This window comes from Pteropus medius, unplaced genomic scaffold (assembly GCF_902729225.1).
Source record: "Pteropus medius unplaced genomic scaffold, Ma_sr-lr_union100, whole genome shotgun sequence".
NCBI lineage: Eukaryota > Metazoa > Chordata > Mammalia > Chiroptera > Pteropodidae > Pteropus > Pteropus medius.
In genome coordinates, this window is record NW_024352947.1 from 4,805,866 (window position 1) to 4,828,197 (window position 22,332).

Below are 22,332 nucleotides of genomic sequence, written 5' to 3' on the forward strand. Positions count from 1 at the left end.
TTTTGCAAACAACACTGCAATGAACATGAGAGTACAGATATCTTTTCGAATTAGTGTTTTTGTTTCCATCAGGTATATACCCAGCAGTGGAATTGCTGGGTCATATGGTAGTTCTATTTTTAATTTTGGGAGGAAAATCCATATTCTTTTGCACAGTGCCTGCATCAATTTACATTCCTACCAATAGTGCATGAAGGTTCCTTTTTCTTACATTTTTACCAACACCTGTTATTTCTTATCTTTTTGACAGTAGCCATTATAGTAGATGTGAGGTAGTATCTCATCCTGGTTTTGAGGTAATATCTCATCCTGGTTTTGATTTGCTTTTCTCTAATGATTAGTGATGCTGAGCACCTTTTCATGTACCTGTTGGACATCTGTACGTCTTCTTTGGAAAAATGTCTATTCAAATCCTCTGCCGATTTTTAAATCATATTGATTGTTTATTTGCTATTCAGTTGTTTACTTTTTTTAATGTATTAACCCCTTATCAGATAGATATATGATTTCCCCTATTATGTAGTTTGACTTTTCATTTTGCTGATGGCTTCCTTCGCTGTGCATAAGCTTTTGATTTGATATAGTCTCACTTGTTTTTTCTTTTATTGTTTTTACCTTTGGAACCAGATGCAAAAAAATCATTGCCAAGAACAATGCCAAGGAGCTTACCACCTATGTTTGCTTAGAGGACTTTCACAACTTCAGGTCTTATATTCAAGACTTTAATTTATTTGGAGTTAATTTTTGAATATGGTGTAAGATAGTGGTCCGGTTATATTCCTTTGCATGTATCTGTGCAGTTTTTCCCAACACCATTCATTGAAGAGACTGTCCTTTCACTGTCGTATATTCTTGGCTCTTTTGTCGTGAATTAATTGACCGTGTATGCGTTGGTTGAGCTTTCTATTATCTGATACAAGTTGGCCTTTAGAGGAACACTTGATCAGCAGTGAAGAATACTGGGAACATCTGCTATGAGACATTAATTAGCTTTGTGACCCAGCACAAGTCACATTTCTATACTCCAGCTTCTTCAGATGGAAAATTAGCAAATAATAAGTTCTTTTCCGTCTAAAAAGCTATAAAATCATATTAATCTCAGGACAATTTATATTCTATAACAAATACAAAATTCTTACAGTAGTAATGGCTTCAATATATTGATATATCTGTAGCTTTATATAACATTTTAACTTACCAGACACATGTTCTGATTACAATCTTTCTTGGGGAAAAAAAATACAGGCTATTACTATGTGATAAAGATGCATGACATTTTTTTGTCAACAAAAGCAAGAATTGAAATTAACATTTGTTAGCCATTTAATTTAATTAGCATGCTTTTCAAGACTACAATTAACAATCCTGATTTGAGTTCATTTTAAAAATCTGATTTTTGAAAAATTCCCATAAAATTGAAACTTTTTGAGGTTGATTATTTTGTGGTCATGTTAATATGAAATGTCTCTATTATATCACAGGGCGGGTACGTTTAAGCGCATTCTCATCATGAGGAAAGCCTTGCAAGGAAGGCCCTGATAAAATTTGTTGCTTCCGGTCTTGTTTTTCATCATGGGTCAAAACCGAAACAAAAACAAGAAGTATAATCAAGTGAAGTTGTTCACTGTATTTGTTACCAGATCCAAATTGCAGTTTATATAAAGTAGGGAATACTATTGTAAATATTAAGGCTTTATCTATTTGTCCATTCACCTGGCATAGCACATTGAATGTGGTAGTCAGTAACATTTATTTTAATGAATGAATGAACAGAATTATAAAAAGTGATTATAGGCCATTAAGAGTAATTTAATTTACATTTATTCTTTGTAAATTTAATTTACATTTATTCTTTCACAGTCTATTATTTACCTGTAAAATTCTGAAGCATAGTGCTTTAGTATTCAGGAAGGTCTTAGATCAAGGCAAAAATTGTTACGCTTTTTCCACAGTATAATATGAGAAGCTAAAAGCATATAATCAAAGTTTCTGAAGAAAGTAATATTAAAATTTATTACAGAAGTTAAAAAACAACAAAGTAATAATAATTAAATAAAAACACAAGCAAAACAAACAACAGAAAATTTTACTGAACAGTGTGACAATGGACAGGAATAGTTAACAGTGAAACTGAATTCTCACCAATATCTTTTTTAATCTTTATATTTTTAAAATTATATTTGACATACAATATTAAATCAGTTTCAAGTTACAACACAATGGTTAGATATTTATATAACTTATGAAGTGATCACCTCCTATAAATTCAGTGCCCATCTGACATCATACATAGTTATTACAATACTAGTGGTTATATTCCTCATGCTGTACTCTACATCTCCATGATTATTTTGTACCTACTAATTTGTACCTCTTAATTCCCTCCCCCTTCACTCATTCCCCACTCCCATATATGACAACAATCAAAATGCACTCTGTATCTATGAGCTTGTTTCAATTGTTTGCTTGTTTATCCTGGTCTCTAGATTCCACATATGACATTTGTCTTTCTCTGTCTGACTTACTCCACTCAGCACAATACCCTCTAGGTCCATCCATGTTGTTGCAGATGGCAAGATTTCATTCTTTTTTTTATAGCTGAGTAAATATATATTCCATTATATACCATTATATATATACCATCTCTTCTTTATCCATTCATCCATTGATAGACACCTAGAATGCCTCCATATCTTGGCTACTGTAAATAATGCTGCAATGAACATATGGATTTGCATGTCCTTTCAAAGTAGTGTTTTGGGTTACTTCAGGTAAATATCCAGAAGTGGGATAACTGGGTCCTTCTTTGTCTCTTGTTATAGCCCTTGTTTTAAAGTCTATTTTGTCTGATTTAAGTATTGCGACCCCAGCTTTTTTGTTTGTTTGTTTCCTTTTTCATTGAGCATCATTTTTTGTCCCTTTACTTTCAGTCTGTGTGGATATTTCTATCTGGAGTGAGTTTCTTGGCAGCATATGTAAGGGTGTTGTTTTCTTGTCCATGCAGTCACCCTATCTTATGATTAGATCATTTAGTCTATTTGTATTTAAAGTAATTGTTGTTATATATGTATTTTTTGCCATTTTGTTATTCATATTTTTGATCTTTCTTTCTTTCTTCTTCTTCTTAAGAAGTCTCTCTAACATTTCCTGTAATATTGGCTTGGTGATGATGAACTCCTTTAGATTTTTTGTTGGATAGAGTACTATTGATTATAGGTCCTTGTTTTTCATCACTTTGAATATTTCCTACCATCCCTTCTGACCTGCAAAGTTTTGTTGAGAAATAAGCTGACAGTCTTATGGGAACTCCCTTGTAGGCAACTAATTACTTTTTTCTTGCCACTTTTAAGATTCTATTTTTCTCTTTAAACTTTGGCATTTTAATTATGATGTGTTTTGGTGTGGGCCTCTTTGGGTTCATCTTGTTTGAGACTGTGCTTCTTGGGCTTGTATGTCTATTTTCTTTGCCAGGTTGAGGAAGGTTTCCATCATTATTTATTCAAATAGGTTTTCAATTCTTTCCTCTCTATCTTGTCCTTCTTGTCCCTATAATGTGAATGTTGTTATGCTTAATGTTGTCCCAGAGGCCCCTTAAACTATCCTCATATATATTTTTTTCTTATTGCTTTTCTGATTGGGTGTTTTCTGCTACCTTGTCTTCTAAACGGCTGATGTGATCCTCTGCTTCATTTAATCTACTGTTAATTCCTCTTAAGCTATTCTTCAAATCAGTTATTTAATCTTCATTTCTGACTGGGCCTTTTTTTATGGTTTCTAGCTCCACTTTTATGTTTTCTATCTCTTTGTAACAGTTCTTCCTGAGTTCGTCTACTCTTCTCCTAAGTTCATGGAGCATCCTTATAACCAGTATTTTGAACTCTGCGCCTGGTAGCTTGCTTGTCTTTATTTCATTTAGTTCTTTTTCTGGAACTTTGTTCTGTTCTTTTATTTAGGATATATTTCTTTGTCTTCCAATTTTGGCTGCCTCCTTGTGTTTGTTTCTGTGTATTAGGTAGAGCTCCTATGGCTTCTGGTCTTAGAAGAGTGGCTTATGCTGTAGATGTACTGTGGGTCCCAGTGGCACAGTTGCCCAGGTCACCTGAGCCGAGTGCTCCAGGTATGTCCTTTGTATGGGTTTTGTGTGTTCTCTTATTATAGTTGAGTCTTGGTTGCTGTTTGCTTATCAGTTGGGAGGGATTGCTCCTTGGGCTGATTGTGAGTACTGGCCATGACCAGTGGAGGAGCTGCTGTGCAGGGGATGACTCTACAGAGCAGGATTTGCTTTAGCGGGGCTCTGCCTGCCCAGTCTGCCCTTTGGGTGCCTTGTTCTCAGATGTGACCCTAAGTGGTACTCCAGCTCAAACAGAAGCTGGTCACTGGGCATGCAGGCCAGGACTCATGGCAGAGGCCCTGCCATACACTAAGTTCAGCTGCAGCCTGTGCCCTGCTCAGAACCACCTGTCCCTGAGCCACAAAGTAATTCACAGATGGCCACTACCCACTCTGGCTTGGAGGTGCCTTGAGAGGCCATGCCGAAAACTGAATCTGGCTGCTGCTAGTGCTGTGATGGAGCTGCTTGGCAATAGGTATAGAGCTCACGCTGAGCTCAGATGCTTCTTGTTTGAGGTTTGTGAATCTTTGAGCTATTTTAGGAAAGTCCACAGTATGAGCCAAGGCAGGCTGTTTGTGTGGAAAATCCACTGGAAGCAGTTTAGGTGGGCCCACACGTTTGGAGTGGCAGGTCTCAAGTAATCACTTGGGTGAGGCAAAAGGTATTAGCCAGGTTGATGGAGACTCAGATATGGCACTCGCCTGGCTCTGCACCCTGAGAGGTGGAAGGTCTCATAAAGAAAGAATGAATTCTGCCAGCACTTCTGTCTGAGAAGTTTCCTCTCTGACCCTTACCTTGAAGCCAAACAACTTAGTTTCTCTCTATATGTCCCTGGTGCTTTTTGAGCAGCTGCCCCAGCACTGGAGCACATGGTGAGTGAGTCCTTCAGTGAATGAGTTCACACATAGGCCCTTTAAGAAGAACACCTGGCACTCTGGCCACCTTTTATTTCACTCAGCCACAATCTCTATTGGTTTTCACAGCCAGAAGTTGTGGGGACTTCTCTTCTGAGCACTGGAACCCTCGGCTGGGGAGCCTGGTGTGGGATTGGGACCCCTCACTCCTCTGGGGGACCTCCACAGCCAAGATATTTCTCCCTATTCTCAACCACCACATGTGGGTATGGGATCCGCTTGTTTTGGATCTCTGTCCCTCCTACCAATCTCAAGGTGGCCCCTTTTGGGTGTGGCCTGTTGTAGGACTTCTGTTCAGCTAGATTTCAGACAACTCCCAATGATGGCTGTACTGTAGTTTTGAAGTGGTTGTGAGAAGAGGCAAGCACAGCACCACCTACACCACCATCTTGACCACAAGTTTCACTAATATCTTTTTTATTATCGATTCTTTATTATAGGGATTTAGAATATCTGAGTAGTCTATATTTAAAAAATGCCATCTAGTGATCAATCTTGGTCCATTGGGATCGTTATGGATATTGCACAGTTGCTCTGTTTTATTTCCCAGCGAAGTATTACTGCTAGCTTTTCATTTTAGAATTATAATTGAGGGCATTAAAAAACACACATACACACACACACATACGTACACATGTTCATATACATACTGTAGAAGAAGACATTTTAGACCCAATAGAGGTGCTACATTCTCCACAGATCTTTTGTTGACTCCTTAAGACTGAGTCAGACTCTCTGCATTCCCACTAAACATGACACTGATATGATCACAGTAACTACCATGATGGCCATTGTCTTCTTATGTGCTTTCATCTTGACCATGAGCTGTCTTGCTTTTGTAGTCCAGTGCTGGCAAAGCATATAGCCCATTGGATCTGCTTAGTAAATATTTTTATGTGCATGAATGGCAAAAGTAGTATAGGGCATGACCATAAATTTCTCTGTGGATTTAAAGTAGTTTTTTCTGTGATCATGTAAATTTTACAGCTAGCAAGTGCTCCCCCAAATCATTGGTCTATATTATTAACACAGCAATATAAGATTTAAATAGTGCCTACCTCTAAAATTTAATTTAATTTCAAGACAACTATTACAAATGTTTTAATATTGGCCTTAAATTTTTAATAAATTTTATTTTTATAATTGGTTCAACCTTAAATTTTGTTTTAAAAGGTGAGAGACAAAGTCAAACTAAAAAAAACAAAGGGCAGATCCTGTGAGAACTTAAAAGTATGTGCAGTTTGATGATTAATATACTCATGAAGGAAATGGAAAATGTTTAACATTTTGCGTAATATAAAACGTGAATTTTATATCTTTATGCTATTTTTAAAAAGTAATCTGTGCAAATTTTACATTAACTATATAATTTAATATAATGAATTATTAGATTTTTAGAAAATCATTCATAAAGTGACTTCACTGAATTAATATCCCTCTGAATACATATCTATTTGTTCCTCTAGGGCTTAAAAGGAGAATTTGGACATCCTCTGAGTAAAAAGAAGGTTATTTTAATTCAAATCATTATGGTTCATTTCTTTAAGTAAAATATGATTTTAAATAGCTTGGAATTATTTCATACCATTTTTAATTCCCTGGAAAAATACATGAAACATGTATGTGACTTTTCCTACCTGCCTAAATATCTGTTTGGAGTCTATATTGAACTTCCTGCTTTAAAATAACTTCAAAGGGCAGAAAGGCCTCATTTCAAATCAGTTTCTTCTAAAATGCGGAAAGGATTGCAATGGCTGGTTTGAGCAGTTTTGTTTTTTAGAATTAAATTTCAGAGTTTGGTGGTATGGAATGGAGTGGGATGGCATCTTTCCCTTTTCCTCTTTTCAGAGCTTAAATAAATATTATATCATTTCATTACTGTTAATTCCCCACAGAGCATATTCATCCATAGCGAGAAGGTCGGGGATTCTATTTGGGAAATAGAATGATGCTCAGTCAAAGGAGAACACTTTCAGTTACTAAACACACTTGGGTAATTTTTGCTCACAGTATCCCTGTCCTTTTCATTTGTTTCTTTTATTTTCCTTGCGACACGTTAAGTGTCCTATACTTTAAGTTATTTATCACTTTCATAGATAGGTTTATGCACTATTTACCTTAACTACTATACTTTTTCATTTTATTTTTACCTGTCTAAGCCCTTACAGGAAATAATCTTTCATATTGTAGCATTCTTTCCTAAAAATTACTCTTTAGGGTTATTGCAATAAAATTATATTTTTGTGGATACAATGTTGTGGATATAATAAATATTTCACGTGTCCTTAAGATACATTGTTTTATTTTCTTGACCTAAGAGTATCGTTTCCATTCCCTTGCATAATGCATATGTAGAAGGCAATGAATTTTTTAAAAAATAATTTAGAATATTTACAAAATCCTCTTTTCACAGAAAAAAGAGTGTTAAGACAAACATAAAATTGGGTAGATAATTTACTTAACGAATGAGGTCATCATATGAGAAAAGTGATCCGATAAAATGATAAGCTGATGTGCAAATGAGTTTCTTTTACCAGTAAATCTGTGCTAAGATTGTTACTTTACTCTAAAAAAATAAAATAATTTATACATGGCAATTATGGAACATTCATATAAAAAATGCAGAGTCTAGAAAAGCTCTCTATAGAAATTTCTTGATCAAGTGGGAATATACCAAAACTTGGGATGAAATGTCAATGAAGTAAAAACTTATATAAAATTCATGGCAATTAGGATGGAAAGAGTTTAACATGCATATGTGAAAGCATGCATATAAATGTATTTACACACATATACAACACTTCAAACACAAATTCCCAATATAGGTTAAATTTCTTGATATAAATAGAACTCAAATCATAAAAGAGGTAATAAAAAATCATTTTCTTAGTTTCTACTTATTTACATTGAAACATCTAAGTGTTTATTTGGTGCTTTTGTTGCCTAATCAATTATCTTTTCACGTATCTTAATCCATGAGGTTCTCTTTGCACTTATAAATATCATTTCACCAAACAGCATCCATTTGTTATTCATAAATCTAATGTTTAGTAAAACAGAAAATAGAATTTTACACAAAAATAACATACTATGGTGAAGAGTCAAGTATCTTTTCCCACTACTAACATAATGAAATTTTGGATAAATATTTAAATTAAAAATATTTGATTGAATCCCAAAAAGGACGGAAAATCACGACAGCTTCATGAGGGAAGTTGTACCTAAACCTTGATGATCGGAAAAGCCAAAACTTTCATGTGGTTATCAGCATTGGATTTAAGCTTTGGTAGCTGCAATTTGAATGGCCTCACAAACACAGGTGATGAAACTATAGAGTTAGACCTGTTATCAAAATAACCTTGAAATGTACTTTCTACATAAATCTTGGAGCCAAGGACAGCAGGAATGTCTGTGAAGAAGAGACTAGAAAAAAAATTCTAGTTAGTGATTATGGAATGGAAGTTGGCTGTGGACGATGATATAAGTTTGTACTGCGATTGAATATGAATTTTGAATTCCCACAGTCTCGGTACAGAATCTTAATGTGAAAAATGAAAAAGTAAAAACAAGAAAAGGCTTTCTTAGATGAAAAAAGACATTGCAATTAAAGACAATGCAAGAATCTTGATTTGCTCCTGCTCCAAGAGAAGGAAAACAACATTTGGAATAATGTGAAAAATTATAGGCTAGACAGTATATAATATTATGGAATGATTGTTAGTTCTCTAAGGCATAATAATAGCCTTGTGGTTGTAGGATAATATCCTCATACTAAGGAGATGTGAGCTGAATCATTTGGAGGTGACATGTCTGGTGCAAAGACAGTCCGACTTTAGAAGAACAATGTAATTCAATTCAGCATTTTAAAGGAAAGGGAAAGGATGTGTTTGTTCATCTCCAATTTAAATTTGAAAAGGTTTTACTCAGTCATGCTTTAAAAAAGAAATTCTTAACACAAATTAGGTATAGAATTAGAAAAACAGTATTTAACCAGCCGGCCAGTTTCATACTTAGTGGTGAAGTATTATGAGTACATTAAAATCAAGAATAAGGCACAGGCAAAAGCTAATTCATTAACAGAAAAAAAGGGGAGGGGCTGTGAGGTATGTGGCATAATTTTTTTTTTTAAATTTACCATTTCATATACCACATAGAATATTAGTTAGGGAAAAAAAAAAACAGCCTCCCGCTGTTTGTGATCATTGTAGCTACAGTGATCTTTAACACACCTAAAGGGACAGACACCAAAACCACGCAGAACATGCAGCGCTGGGTGACTTATCTAACCATTAAGAGATTCAGAGGCCTAATGAGATAAAATATTAGAATTTAAACACTTAGATTGAACTTACCCAAAAATACATGATCTATGAAGGCAGTTCATTTTTATATATTTTTCCACCTTTAAATCCCCAACCTTTGAGAGTGTGAGGTATACAGGCACTCAATGAATAAATATTTTAATATTATTCACCAAATAAGGCATTGTAAGGGTTCAAATAAAGAAAAGAATGGACAAAAAGCATTTAACACAGGGCCTAGTATATACAAGCATTTTAATTCAAAACTGTAGTTATTATCATCATATTCATCCATATTGAGTTTTATTACTATTATCATTATTGTAAGTCAATAATTTAATTAATAACTTCACACTAAAGGAGATATGATTACTTTTCCAAACTTTGGCAAGACTTTGGAACATAAAACTTCCAGTGAAGTGAAGAAATATTTGTTTCCTAGGCAAAGCCTCTGAGCAAATTATGCTGGAGTGGATTGTCTCAAATGCACTAGCAATGCTGGGACAGCTGTACAGGCTGGTCTGGGAGTCGGGTTGAACTCTGAAATTACATAATATTAATAAGAACATATTTTATATCGGTTTTAATGTAACTGCTTATATACATTTGGCAACATGCTGATAGTTTTCTCTGACTTGTGATATATGTATGAATTAGAGGCCTCTGAGAATATTCTTCAGATATAAATTTCATAACTCAGCAATTCTCTTACAAGTGAACGATCATTTGAAGACTTTGGTAAACTCCAGGCTCTGACGACCATTGACTCCAGTCCACAGAAGAAACATTTATTTCTTAATGTATTCTTGGCGACAGGGCAGCTATCCATCAGGAATAGACCTGCTGTGCTTCCTAACTACTTTTCCGTATTAAACTGACTTGCTGCAGTCAGTATTTGTCATTTTATAAGATGTAACATGCAAGAAAAAATGCAAATGTTTTCTTCTAAATTAAATTTTGAGAATGACAGCCCAGCAAACTTAGCTACTTAATGAAATATTTAGATTGGCATTTTATTTTACTGTATTTATTAAGGATGTAAACAACATGACCTTTAAATGTTATATTTTTTCTTCTTTAATTGAAAAAATGTCATATTTGACGTGGATATTCTGTTTTAACACTATATATGAATGTCTATTAAATCAAGCATAAAAGGTTGATATCTTTTATAATCTATATGGATGGTCTATTAAAAGCAACCCAGAGAGATACACAGTTTCAATTGAATCATAGATTTACTGTGCATAATTAAAAGCAATCTTGTTCTCAGTCCGTGGAAGAGAAAATAAATAGGAACATCGTACCTCTACTGAAATTTGACTAACTTTTAAAATATAAGAATTGAAAAAAAGGAGGAGGATATTAATAATAATAACAAAACAATCTCTGGCTTGCATGGAGTGCTTGCTAATTACTAGGTGTTTTTTGTTTTGTTATATAAATTTTCTTATTTAATCTTGACAATAACCCTACAAAATAAAAGTGTTATGATCCACATTTCGCAGATGACAAAATAGAGCCACATGACCCAGACCTTGAGCTCCACTGTGTTATAAAGAAGTTCTGCCATAATGCCCGGTGCTATGACTAATCCTGACATTTCTGAGAACCTTCTATATGCAAGATCTTAGACATGTCAAGCAATAGACATGTTAATGAGGCAGGTTTAAAACACATTTGAATAAAAATCAAGTGTCACAGCCCTACCCCATGTGATCTGTTGCTCAGAAAGTCTTCTAGCCCGGAGTCTGCCGCAGAGCCTCAGCCCCACCACCTGTAACATCAGCCTCAGAGGGTTCAGACTCTTCTTGTTCTTAAGCAATCCTTCACATTGGTCCAAGCGTCCATGGTCCTCTTCACTGATGTCATGCTTGCCCAAACATAGACATTACATGGCTATGCTTCAATTTCCACTCATATATTTGGCCTGATTCTTCTATCCCGTTGTGCCCTGATTATTTTTTCTGATGATAATTAGCTAGCTTCCTCAGCATTGTCTTATCTTGGATCCTCAATGTCATAGGCTACCTGAAATGCGGGGACCAACCATTGTCTGAGCATTCCACATTCTCTGAACTCTGGCGTATCCACTCAAGTGTTCACACAATTTCTCTCCTCTTCATCTCCCCAGTCTTAAAGAGCAGTGGTGCAATTTCCTGGCTCTTGACTCCCTCCATCAGTCCAGAGTTCATATAATTATAGCACTTCTCGTAGCCATATGTCTAAATATAATCCATCCCCCAATAGCTACAAAACCAAATATGAAGATCACGAAATGTTTACAAATGTGAAGGGTCTGCAGGAAGTAGAGAATTTTTCATTTTAAAAAATGATGAAAGATACTACCAAACCATGAAACATGGTACAAATTTTGGAATTTCATGGCAAGCAGAGATGGTAGAGAAGGGTGTGCTAGTAGAGGAAAACACCTTAGTAAAATACATGAAGCTCAAAAGTCTGTTAACAAAGACAACGAGCCCAAATAGAGTCACTTCTGCTGAGCTCACATCACCAATCAGAGGCAGCTTAATTACAGTTCTATTCTCCCAGAAATAAAATTTTAAACCAGCCAATCAGCAATCACCTGATCAGCACTAGTGAGGCATCTGCCTGACAGACCCCTACTACCCTTTAAAGGAAAGCGACACTGTAAACATCAGTCTGCTTCTTTTCCAGCATAGCTTCCTTGCTCCTGCTTCCTTCTGCTGTAAAAGCTGAGCTCCTTTCTATCTGCTAGGCTGAATGCTGCCCGATGCATGAATTGTCGAATAAGGCCAATCAGATAGGTACATTTTTCTCAGTTGAATTTATTTTTCAGCAAGTCCAAATCATATATCACAAATAACTAATTTAGATTCCTATGTGGTATATGGGGGAAAGTAATGTGAGACAAACCTAAAAAGGCAGATTAAAACCACATTGGGAAGGATCTTGCATATCAGACAGATGAGTTTGTAGAAAATATTTTAGACAATAAAAATTAAGAAGAAGTTTCTCTCTTCTCTTTCTCTCTCTCTCTTTCATACTAAGCTGTTCATAAAATAAAAATAAAAATACTTAGTAAAAAATAAAGTACAACTCTAAAGTTAGTATTTGTAAGAGAATCTTCTTGTTCAAAGAGACAGAAGGATGACTAAGCACAACTTTCCTCCCCAAAGTTCTTCACTCTGGGGTCTCTGTGATCACCACTCCCACAACTAGAGTGGCCAACCACTGCCACTGCTGCCCCTCTGTCCCCTGACCCAGAATGGATGCCTGAGTTTCCTTCCTCACAAATCCCATAGTGATGCAGAAAGAAAATTGGAACAACCAAGAAATAATTGACTGTAGACTAGTCTGCAAGGTGATACAGAGTTTAAAATCTAGATAACCTGGCATATAAACCATGACTTATCATCTTTGGCTATGACTCACTAAAGGCGACCTAGTTTACAGCTACTAGAACTTCGTAGATTCTCGGAAATCACCAGAATTACACATCTGAACATAATCGAAGTCAAAGAAGGATATAATCACTCAGCTCTATAAATATCGTCTTTCAGTTCTAGCTTTCTGTGAGGACCCACTTCATTTCCTGGGCAATTTATACTGGGTATGAATTCATCCTGTTCACTCACTTTCTCTCTGGCTTGTTTAGAATAACTTCATCAAAGCACAACATTAATGAACCCAATCACAGTGCTAGCTGGTAAACATTTAGCAGTAGGCTCTCTAGGAATAACAAAAAATAGAACTGTTTTGTACTGTTTGCCTCTTTCTGTGGTGTAACTATCCCCACCATGTCCAAGCTAACAGTGTGAGGTCAATGAGTTAGGAGTTAGGAGGATCCAGGTGGGTTAGCTCCACAGCAATGCTATTTACATATAACAACAATAGCTTGCATTTGCTGAGTTCTTATTAAATTCCAGAGTGAGGGCTAAGCTATTAACATACATTCTTTCCTTTACTCTCCCAACAGCTCTCAAAAATATGCATTTTTAAAAATCACTCTTATGTATAAGGATGAGGGCATTAAGAATAAAAGAGGCTAAATTTCAAACTCACATAACTTGTAAATGGAAGAGCCATTATTTAATTCTCATTTGTCACTTCACTCCTGATGGGCATGTCCCTGTCTTAATCAGTAAGCTCTAGTGTTGGCATCAATTTTTTTCACCCAAGAATCTGCCTCAAATGTTTATATTTTTGAGTACTTTTCTATACATTCTCTTACAAAAGAGATAGCACTGATATAGAGATTATTGCCATAAAAATTAATAAGCAGTAAAAAAATAAGCATCATTTTATAAATCTTGCCAATATAAACTCTGTATAAGTAGGCAATGGATTAAATATGGTAATGAGAGGCACAAAAGTAACTATATTTTTATTCCTGGGTGACCGGAAAAATGGAATAATCATTAATTTTTTGGAATCTAACAGATGTGAGGTAGTATCTCATTGTGGTTTTGACTTGCATTTCCCTAATGGCTAGTGATCATCTTTTCATATATCTGTTGGCCATTTGTATGTCTTCTTGGGAGAAGTGTCTGCTCGGGTCCTCTGCCCATTTTCACATGGATTGTTTTCGTTGTTGTTGTTAGTTGTATAAGATCTTTATATATTTTGAATATTAACTCTTATTGGAGGTGTTATTTGCAAATATCTTCATTCTTCTGAATGTGGCTTTCCAATTTTACCAGCACCATTTATTAAAGAGGCTTTCTTTTCTCCATTGTATGCTTTTGGCTCTTTTGTCAAAAAATTCTTTACCTATATATATGTGGGTTTATTTCTGGGCTCAATTCTGTTCCATTGGTCTATGCATCTTTCAAATGGCTATTATCAACAAGACGAGTAATAACAAGTGTTGGAGAGGTTGCGAGGCATAAAAAAAACCCTCAAGCACTACTGATGAGAATGTGAATTGGTACAGCCACTATGAAAAAGAGTATGGAGATTCCTTAAAAAAATAAGAATAGAATTACCAAATAACTGAGAAATCCCTCCTCTCTGTACCCCAATAATTTGAAAACATTTATTTGTAAAGATATATGCAACCTGATGTTCATTGCAGCATCATTCATGGTGGCTAAGACATGGAAACAACCGAAGTGTCCTATGATAGATGATTGGATAAAGATGTGGTACATATATACAATGGAATATTACTTAGCCATTAGAAAAGATGAAATACTGCCATTAGTAACAATCATAGATGGATCTTATCATGCTAAGTGAAAAAAAAAAACACGGAAAAACTTGAGAACAATATGCTTTCACTTATATGTGGGATATAAAACTGAAAGCAGTCTACGGCCATGCCCCCCTGAACATGCCCGATCTTGTCTGATCTTGGAAGCTGAGCAGGGTCGGGCCTGGTTAGTACTTGGATGGGAGACCACCTAGGAAGACCAGGTGCCGTAGGCGTTAAATAAATAAATAAATAAATAAATAAATAAATAAATAAATAAATAAACGATGAAAGCAACAAATGAATAAGACAAACAAAGAAAACTCATGGAGGGAAAGAGAGGAGGGGAGTGGTAGTTAAGTGTAAAGAGGATCAAATATATGGTGACAGAAGAAAAGTTAACTTTGGGAGGTAAACAAACAATGTAATATACAGATGATGTATTATTGAATTGTACACTTAAAACCTATATAATTTTACTAACCAGTGTCACCTCAGTAAATTTAATATTTTTTTTAAAAAAAAGAAAATCAAATGTATTTTCTCTTTTTAATAAATCATCATTTTGGATTGATTAAAAATATATATTTTTGGAATCTGGAAAAGGTCTTGGTTTATGAGAACTACATTTCAGTGATGTTGGTATAGGAAGAGATTTACAAAGAAAATATATTTTGTAGAGTCCATTCTGGCAAGATAAATGAGAAGTATGTTGGAATCATTTGGGCAACGTGGGAACAAGGCAACTCATTTCCATGACCTTAAGTTTCTCAACTTTAAAACCCCAAGTTCGGGACACTGCTCAAATTAATTCCTCAAGAAATGATGAGAAGATTAACATGTTTTTATCGTGAAAGCTTTTATGTCCAATCCAGTAGCTGTGGGGAAAAGTTAGTGCCACTGAAGTGACAGTTCTTCCCTCTCCGTGAGAGAAAAATCCTCAGTTGTAACGTCGTTCTAGTCATCAGGTCAATTTGTTTCCCTATGTTTCTCCACATTCCCTGTTCTGTCTCACCACATTTGCAAAGGGCCTCTTAGCATGAAGGAAGGCTTTTTTATTTTTAAATAGTTGTACAATTAACACTGTGGCTTTTTAACAACCTTACAGCAAGAGTTCACTGTCACACAGGTAATAGCAATTCTGTATTTATATAAAATCTTTATGTGGCCTTAATACCCAAGAGTCCGAAAACTTTAAATTTATGTTTGCTTCCCTCTATGAATCTTAGCATTCGAACTGCCTGATTTCTTAGGTCGCATATTTTCTATTACTGAGTCTGTCACAAACATTCACCCCTCCTTTATCATGAAGAGACTTTGTCTGGTTCACCACTACATCTAGCACATAACACAGCATATATTTGATGACATAAATAAAATAAAATTGGCCGAATGAATAAACGTAGCAAAATGGTTGGTAGTTTCAGACTTATTACATATTTTAACTCTTAACTGACTTGCAATCTCATATATTTGCCAATACTTTTGCATATGTTACCTTAAAAAAAGTACTACCCAATCTTTCTTACTGCCTTAATCAGGAACAAAGTTAGTTGACTAATTCTAATAAACTTCTTGCTCTGGAAATGCGCTTATGTTATCTGGGAGCAGGAAAAACGATTCTTCCCAGGGGCCCATGATTCACGCTGACCTAGGTGTCTGCATTGTTTCTGCCCAGGGCAGATAAAAGAGGGGCATTTATGCAAAGGGATTTTCTAGAACAAGGGTAGATTGGGAAGAAATGTGTGAAGTGATGTGTTGAAGTCAGGTAGGGTAGACGTACTGTAGCTAATTGAGTATATTTCTTCCTAACTGCATTTTCAGTGATGTGTGTTGGTATTTTGAAATTGACCATGGCAGGAGTCTTTACACAATGGAAAGAGACAACTGCTGCAAATTCAGGCTTTTCCCCTGGTGTCTGTTGTTGAGCATTTGCCAGCACACCACTGGAGGTATGCCATTTGAGGAATCGAAAATGTTCTCTTAAACTCAAGTCAGATAAGTAGACATAAAACCAAATAATCAGGAGTGTGAAGGAAACGCTGGGGGAGCAGGAATGAAAGCAGACAAATAAGAGCTTGTCAGGGTTGAGGAAGTTCAAAGCAGGATAGAGAATGTGATAGGAATGAATGGGACCTGAATGAAGTGCCGCTGATTGAGGAAGAGAAAGAAGCGGGTAATCTGAAGATAGGCTCCCACGTTCGCTTGGGGCCGCTGAGAAGCAGATGTCAAGATGGGATTAGATAGTCAAGAAATGTATCAGGGGAAATGGCTGTGATGGGTAAGAGAAAGGGACGGGAGAGGCAGGGAGAGTCGTCAGACTCTGATGCAGATCTCATACCTGTGCAAAGGTGGGCATAAGGGGACCAGATGAGGTAACAAGAATCTCAGTCTGCATTGCAGCTCTGAGCAAGTTTCAACCAGACAGCTGGGTGTCCTTGACCCATGTCCTTTATTAGGGAATTCCATAAACTATAGGAATAGGCCAACTCCGGTACTTCTGGCACCCTCCGTTATCGACGGGGAAAAGCATAGCCTTGGCATGAATGCAGTGATAGATCTACTATGGCAGCTCCTGAGACCATGTGTCAATCATGTTTGTATGGAGCAGGTGAGTTGAGCAGTCATTACGTGCACAGGATACAAAAGAGACATTTTGCCAGCTACTGTTTTAATGGAGACAAAATTTCCTTAGCAAACCTGTCCCACGGCCTTCTCTCCTGTAGGGCTATCTTGAGAGACACTACTATTCCCTCATACTGGGTTTAGGACTCTAATGAGACCTAGGACATTCCCAGATATAGTCATATTCCAGGAGACCTTGGTCACCTGTGAAAACAGGGTTTTGACCACCCCTAGAATCAGTGTTAGTGTTCCATCCTGCCTTGAAATAGGAGTCATACATTATATCTTAAATTTGCATGTTCCATGTAAGTTATTTAATGTCTCTTCTCTAACACCAGATATGTTTCTGGTTCCTCATATCATGTCCCAGTCACTGGGTCTTATATTTCATAAGGACCATCCAGAGCCAAGCTTGACCACAGACATGTCTCCCAGCTGAGCTGTGTGCTTCCTAAAGGTAAGAACAGTGTCTTTTTCTAACTCCATGTCCCCACAGCATACCACATAGTTGGGCATGAAGTAGACATTCTGAGACATTAGTCAACGTCTTTCTTTAAAGTAGGTGTCCTCCACCCCCAAACCACACAGCAAGAGCTGAGCAGCAGGTGAAGCTTGCTGTATGTGCAGTCACTCTTGGCACCAGCATCACCGCCTCAGCAGCGCCTCAGATCATCAGGCGTTAGATTCTCATAGGAGCGCCGGTCCCTGGTGCCAGAAAGGTTGGGGACCATTGCTTTAAAAGTTTCACATTTGAGATGTTGGAGACTTTTTGTGTTTTAGCTAGCATCTCCTTTCTTCTTCCCATAAAACTTGCTTTGATTTACAGAATAGTGTCATTACAAATTTGATCTTTGCCTACAGTTTCAGGGAAGCATAGGCAGATCGATAGATATTATTTTAACAGATTTTATTAATTATAGTTAATATTAATTTCTTATCTACCTAATATTTACAGTAAAAAAATTCAAAATTGCAGAACTCAATGCACTTAGCATTGAAATAATTAATTGTTCTATCACTATTATTTCTTCTAACAGCAAATGGATACTTTTCTAATATTTCCACATGGATAAAGAAAAGCATTTATTTTGTGTGTATAAATAATGACTATTTGCAAAATGAACATCCAAAAGTAATGTGAGAGGCAGAATCTTTCAGGCGATTTCAACTGAAACACTTTTCTTTTTGAGCCTTGCATTAAATCAATAAGAAAAGATAATTTGGTTCCTAATTACAACACTAAATATAGCGTAGTTTATTTTCTGTGAGACAGCATGTAATTCAAATTAAAAATAAAATATGATTTTACCTTCTGTTAGCATTTTATCCTGTGCATTTACAATAATGAAAAGACCACCCTCGCTACACAGATTTCCTTCAAAGCCATTTTTGACAGTGAACAAGAAAACATTTATTCTTCTTATTTGTGGCCACGATCTGTATATATTACAGGAGAAATTATTAACACCCAAAGATGCGTAGAGAAGTAAACTCTTAATACAATGGAATTAACCTGTATTTGGGTTTGTAATTTAAAATAAAATTGATCCCATTTTATGCTTTGGAATTCGTGAAATTAATCTGATTGAATGTTGCCACTCTTCAAAACATCTTTATTTTCTAATAGGTGAGAACAAAGGCAAATTTCTTTGAGACAACACACATTCTACTAAGTCTTCTAGACATTGCCTCAACTAACTACCAATAAGTTGCTTCAACTAACTACTAATAAGTTGCTTATAATTATTAATGAATCTTATGCTTATTTTAAGATAAAATATTATATAATTAAAGGATTTTATTTAGGGAAAGCAATGTATTTTAGCATCTTTGGGGTTGTCGCTGTCTTTATTAATTGTCTAAAATCTTAAATGCCTACTCTGAAAATTTTTAAAGGAGCAGATGTATTTAGTTTAGGCTGTTCCAAACATATCATGTTCCCAATCTCACCCATCTAATTTGATTGATTACAGCACAGACTCTCAACCTGAGGCCCAAGAACTAGAATTCAATAGGTTCTTGAGTATGGATGGGTTATTTTCACTAAACTGCAACCAAAATTATCATCTCTTTCAATTGTCAAGAAACCACAGTAGTAATAGCAGTGTATGTGGATTTGTCACTAATAAAAGCACAGACGTTTTCATATCTCGTTACAGCTTTTGGAGATATCCTAAAATAACACTTACGCTCATCATCTATTCATGTTGAATAGATCTACATCTAGATCTTTGATGTACAAGATAATGCCATTACATATTTAATTATGGACAAGATATAATAAGCACATGTATTATTGCATCCCAAATTTGTTTACATGTGTACATGTGCATATGTATAGACAGGTATGTGTGTGTGTGTGTGTGTATATATATGTGTATATATGTACATTATGTAAAGGGTTATAAAAATATTTAGGTATAGATATTTGGTAGTGTCCTTTGTATCTTATGCATTTTAATATTGCACATTTAATAAATTTATCTTGAAAATGCCTCCATAGGTTTCTCCCAAGTGCCATTGAAGCCCATGTTATATTAAAGGTTAGAACTCCTGCATCGGTGTTTAGGTTGTAAAGTCAGACAAAGGAGAAACTTGTGCTGTCTCAGGTCATAACTCAAATAACACAAATGTGCTCAAAAATCTCAGAAACCTACAAATACTTTTCAGAATAAAGTCCAAACTCCTGTCTGGCTTCAACATTTTTCTCAAGACAATCTGATCACCATTTTCTCATGCTCCTTTAGTTAAAGTTCTGCTCAGGCCAGGGCAGCACTAAATAACACTCCCACTTCCTGGCCCTGAGACTCTCCTTTTGCTCTATTTGTTCTAAAAAATGGCCTCTCATCCCTTCTCCACTACCCAGTATTCTACTTATCCTTTCTGCTTCCTTAATACGGTCATCCTTCACGACCCAAGCCTAACAAGATCTTCATGCTTTAAAGTCAGTTAGAATGATAACATTTTTAAAAGCAAAAACGGAAGTTAGAAAGTACTTAACCCGTTAATTTGACATGTGAGAAAATTTAAGTACCTTGTCCAAGTTCAGAGTTACATAATGACAGAGATCTTGCCCCTCACAGGGGCTCTCCTTGTGCCCACACCAGCTGGACTAGCTCAGGAATGGACGGCCTCACAACACTGTCCCACTTCTTGTAATACAGTCACCTGTTGGCATGAAAGGCTTCACTGCACATTCTGGGTTATTATCAATTATGTCCAAGTACCATGTTGCAACAATCCAAAATTTGAAGATTAAACATTCTTATTCTTAAAAGCTTGTCTGCCATCTTTGTGATGAAGAATTTCCTGTTAACTGTTTTTTGCCTCAAGTTCCAAAAGTTTAAGCAAATTTATTTCCCTTTATATTAAAAAGTTACCCATTTTTTCCTTATGCCTAGAACTACCATTACACATTCAAAGACTCATTTACATGTTCTGCTATTTAGCATAAAGTTTGCTCCACTATCACTGAGAAGCATGGAAAAGTAGTAGGGGCTTTAAAATTCTAGTCTTCTCTTCATCCACCTGCAGAAAAAGGAAGCAGGGAGACAGGAATTTTCTTCATGACAGTGATTTTGCCAATTATTGCATAAAGAGGACAAGATTATCTGTAGTGATTGTTACATATGAACTTATTTTTTTCCTTACATTACACATTTAACATTGCTTAGAATTTGAGGCCAAAGCATAACACAAGTATTACTATATAGCTTGATTACTGGAAAGGTCTAAAAAATCATCACTATTGCAAGTGACATTATTATACAACAAAAGAGTAAGTACAACAAATTCCAAGAGAATCAACAGAAAATTTTACAATTAATTAGCAAATCCTATGATGGGAATAACCTAAATTCGTAAGAATGGATAGCATTCTAGTTTATTATCCATAAGTTAGAATACATAATAGAAAAATAGATTGCTTTCAGAGAGTTAATGTACAATTCATAAAATTAAAACAATCTTCGACAGACATATTTCAGGAGCTAGATGATTTTAAGTGTCATATTTCATACTACCCATGAATCAGAATTAAGTGAAAATCATCTTGCATTTAGAAGATTTTAAATAGACACATGAGCATTGTGACATAACTTCTCCATGAACAGAATCTGCTTTATTGCTATAGCCATCAGAAATACTTAGCACACACAATTATTCTCAAATAAATCAGCTTAAATCTTTCCTTATAATTCTAACACAAAAATCAAATTTAAAAGGAAGATGAGCACAATGGAAAAAATTAATTAACCTGTAGTTTGAAAGGCTCATCTAAAAACATTTGACTAAGAGCTATACCTTCATTTCCAGGACTGAGGAATTTTGAGTCAGGACTTAGTAATAGTTTGGGACAGAGGCCAGGTATATCTGACTCATTATGAAAAAAAAAAAAATACAAGTCACTCAAAAATTATTTTCACCTCTGTTCGCCTCTTTATTTTGGTAATATTGATTTTTCTTGTTAGAATTACTGCATGTCCTCATAGTGAAAGTGAAAAACAAGCATTTTGTAAATAAATTTTTTAATAATTTGCAGAAATAAATTTTCAAAGACTAAAAAATAAAAATCAATATGTTTCTAAATATAAACAAAGGTAATTTATCTCTTAAATTGGAGGAATGCTAATAGAAAATAAAATTTCAAAATATAAACTGTAGCATATAAAAATATATACTGTAGCATATAAACCCTTTATTATAAAGTTTGTTTAAAATGATTGGTTTTTAACGTTATTTAATACTAGACTGTTAACATATAGTACAATCCTCTAAAATTTTAATGTCACAATTCAGCAAACATGTATTGAATATCAGCTATGTGAAATATACAGATATAGTCACTGTTCTTGATTAACTTGCAGTGGGTGCTGTAGATTAAAAGTATGTTTTATTGTTATCTGGGTCTCAGTTTTCTACTTGGAGCAAAGCAAGTGCACAACAGAGAGAAAGTTTTAAATCCTAATCATATCGTTTTAACGTGACGGAGCAACGTTTTAACGTAACATCACATATTGAGTACTTTATTGTCGAGTACTCTATTATTCCCCAGGAAAACCAACCAAAAAAAAGCGTGACTCCTGCCCAGTGGGTCTCACAGGCTAGTAAAGGAAATGTACAAATAACAAAACAGCGTGAGGAGGAGATAGAACACTCAGGTCTCGCCTGCCATTGGTGGAGTTCAAGGGGCACGGGCAGAGCATG

At 35.5% G+C, this 22,332-nt stretch overlaps 1 pseudogene; it reads left to right on the plus strand.

Annotated features, from left to right (window-relative positions):
- The first annotated feature begins 14,619 nt into the window (after positions 1–14,619).
- LOC120592663 (uncharacterized) lies at positions 14,620–14,738 on the plus strand (annotated as a pseudogene).
- The last annotated feature ends 7,594 nt before the right edge of the window (positions 14,739–22,332 follow it).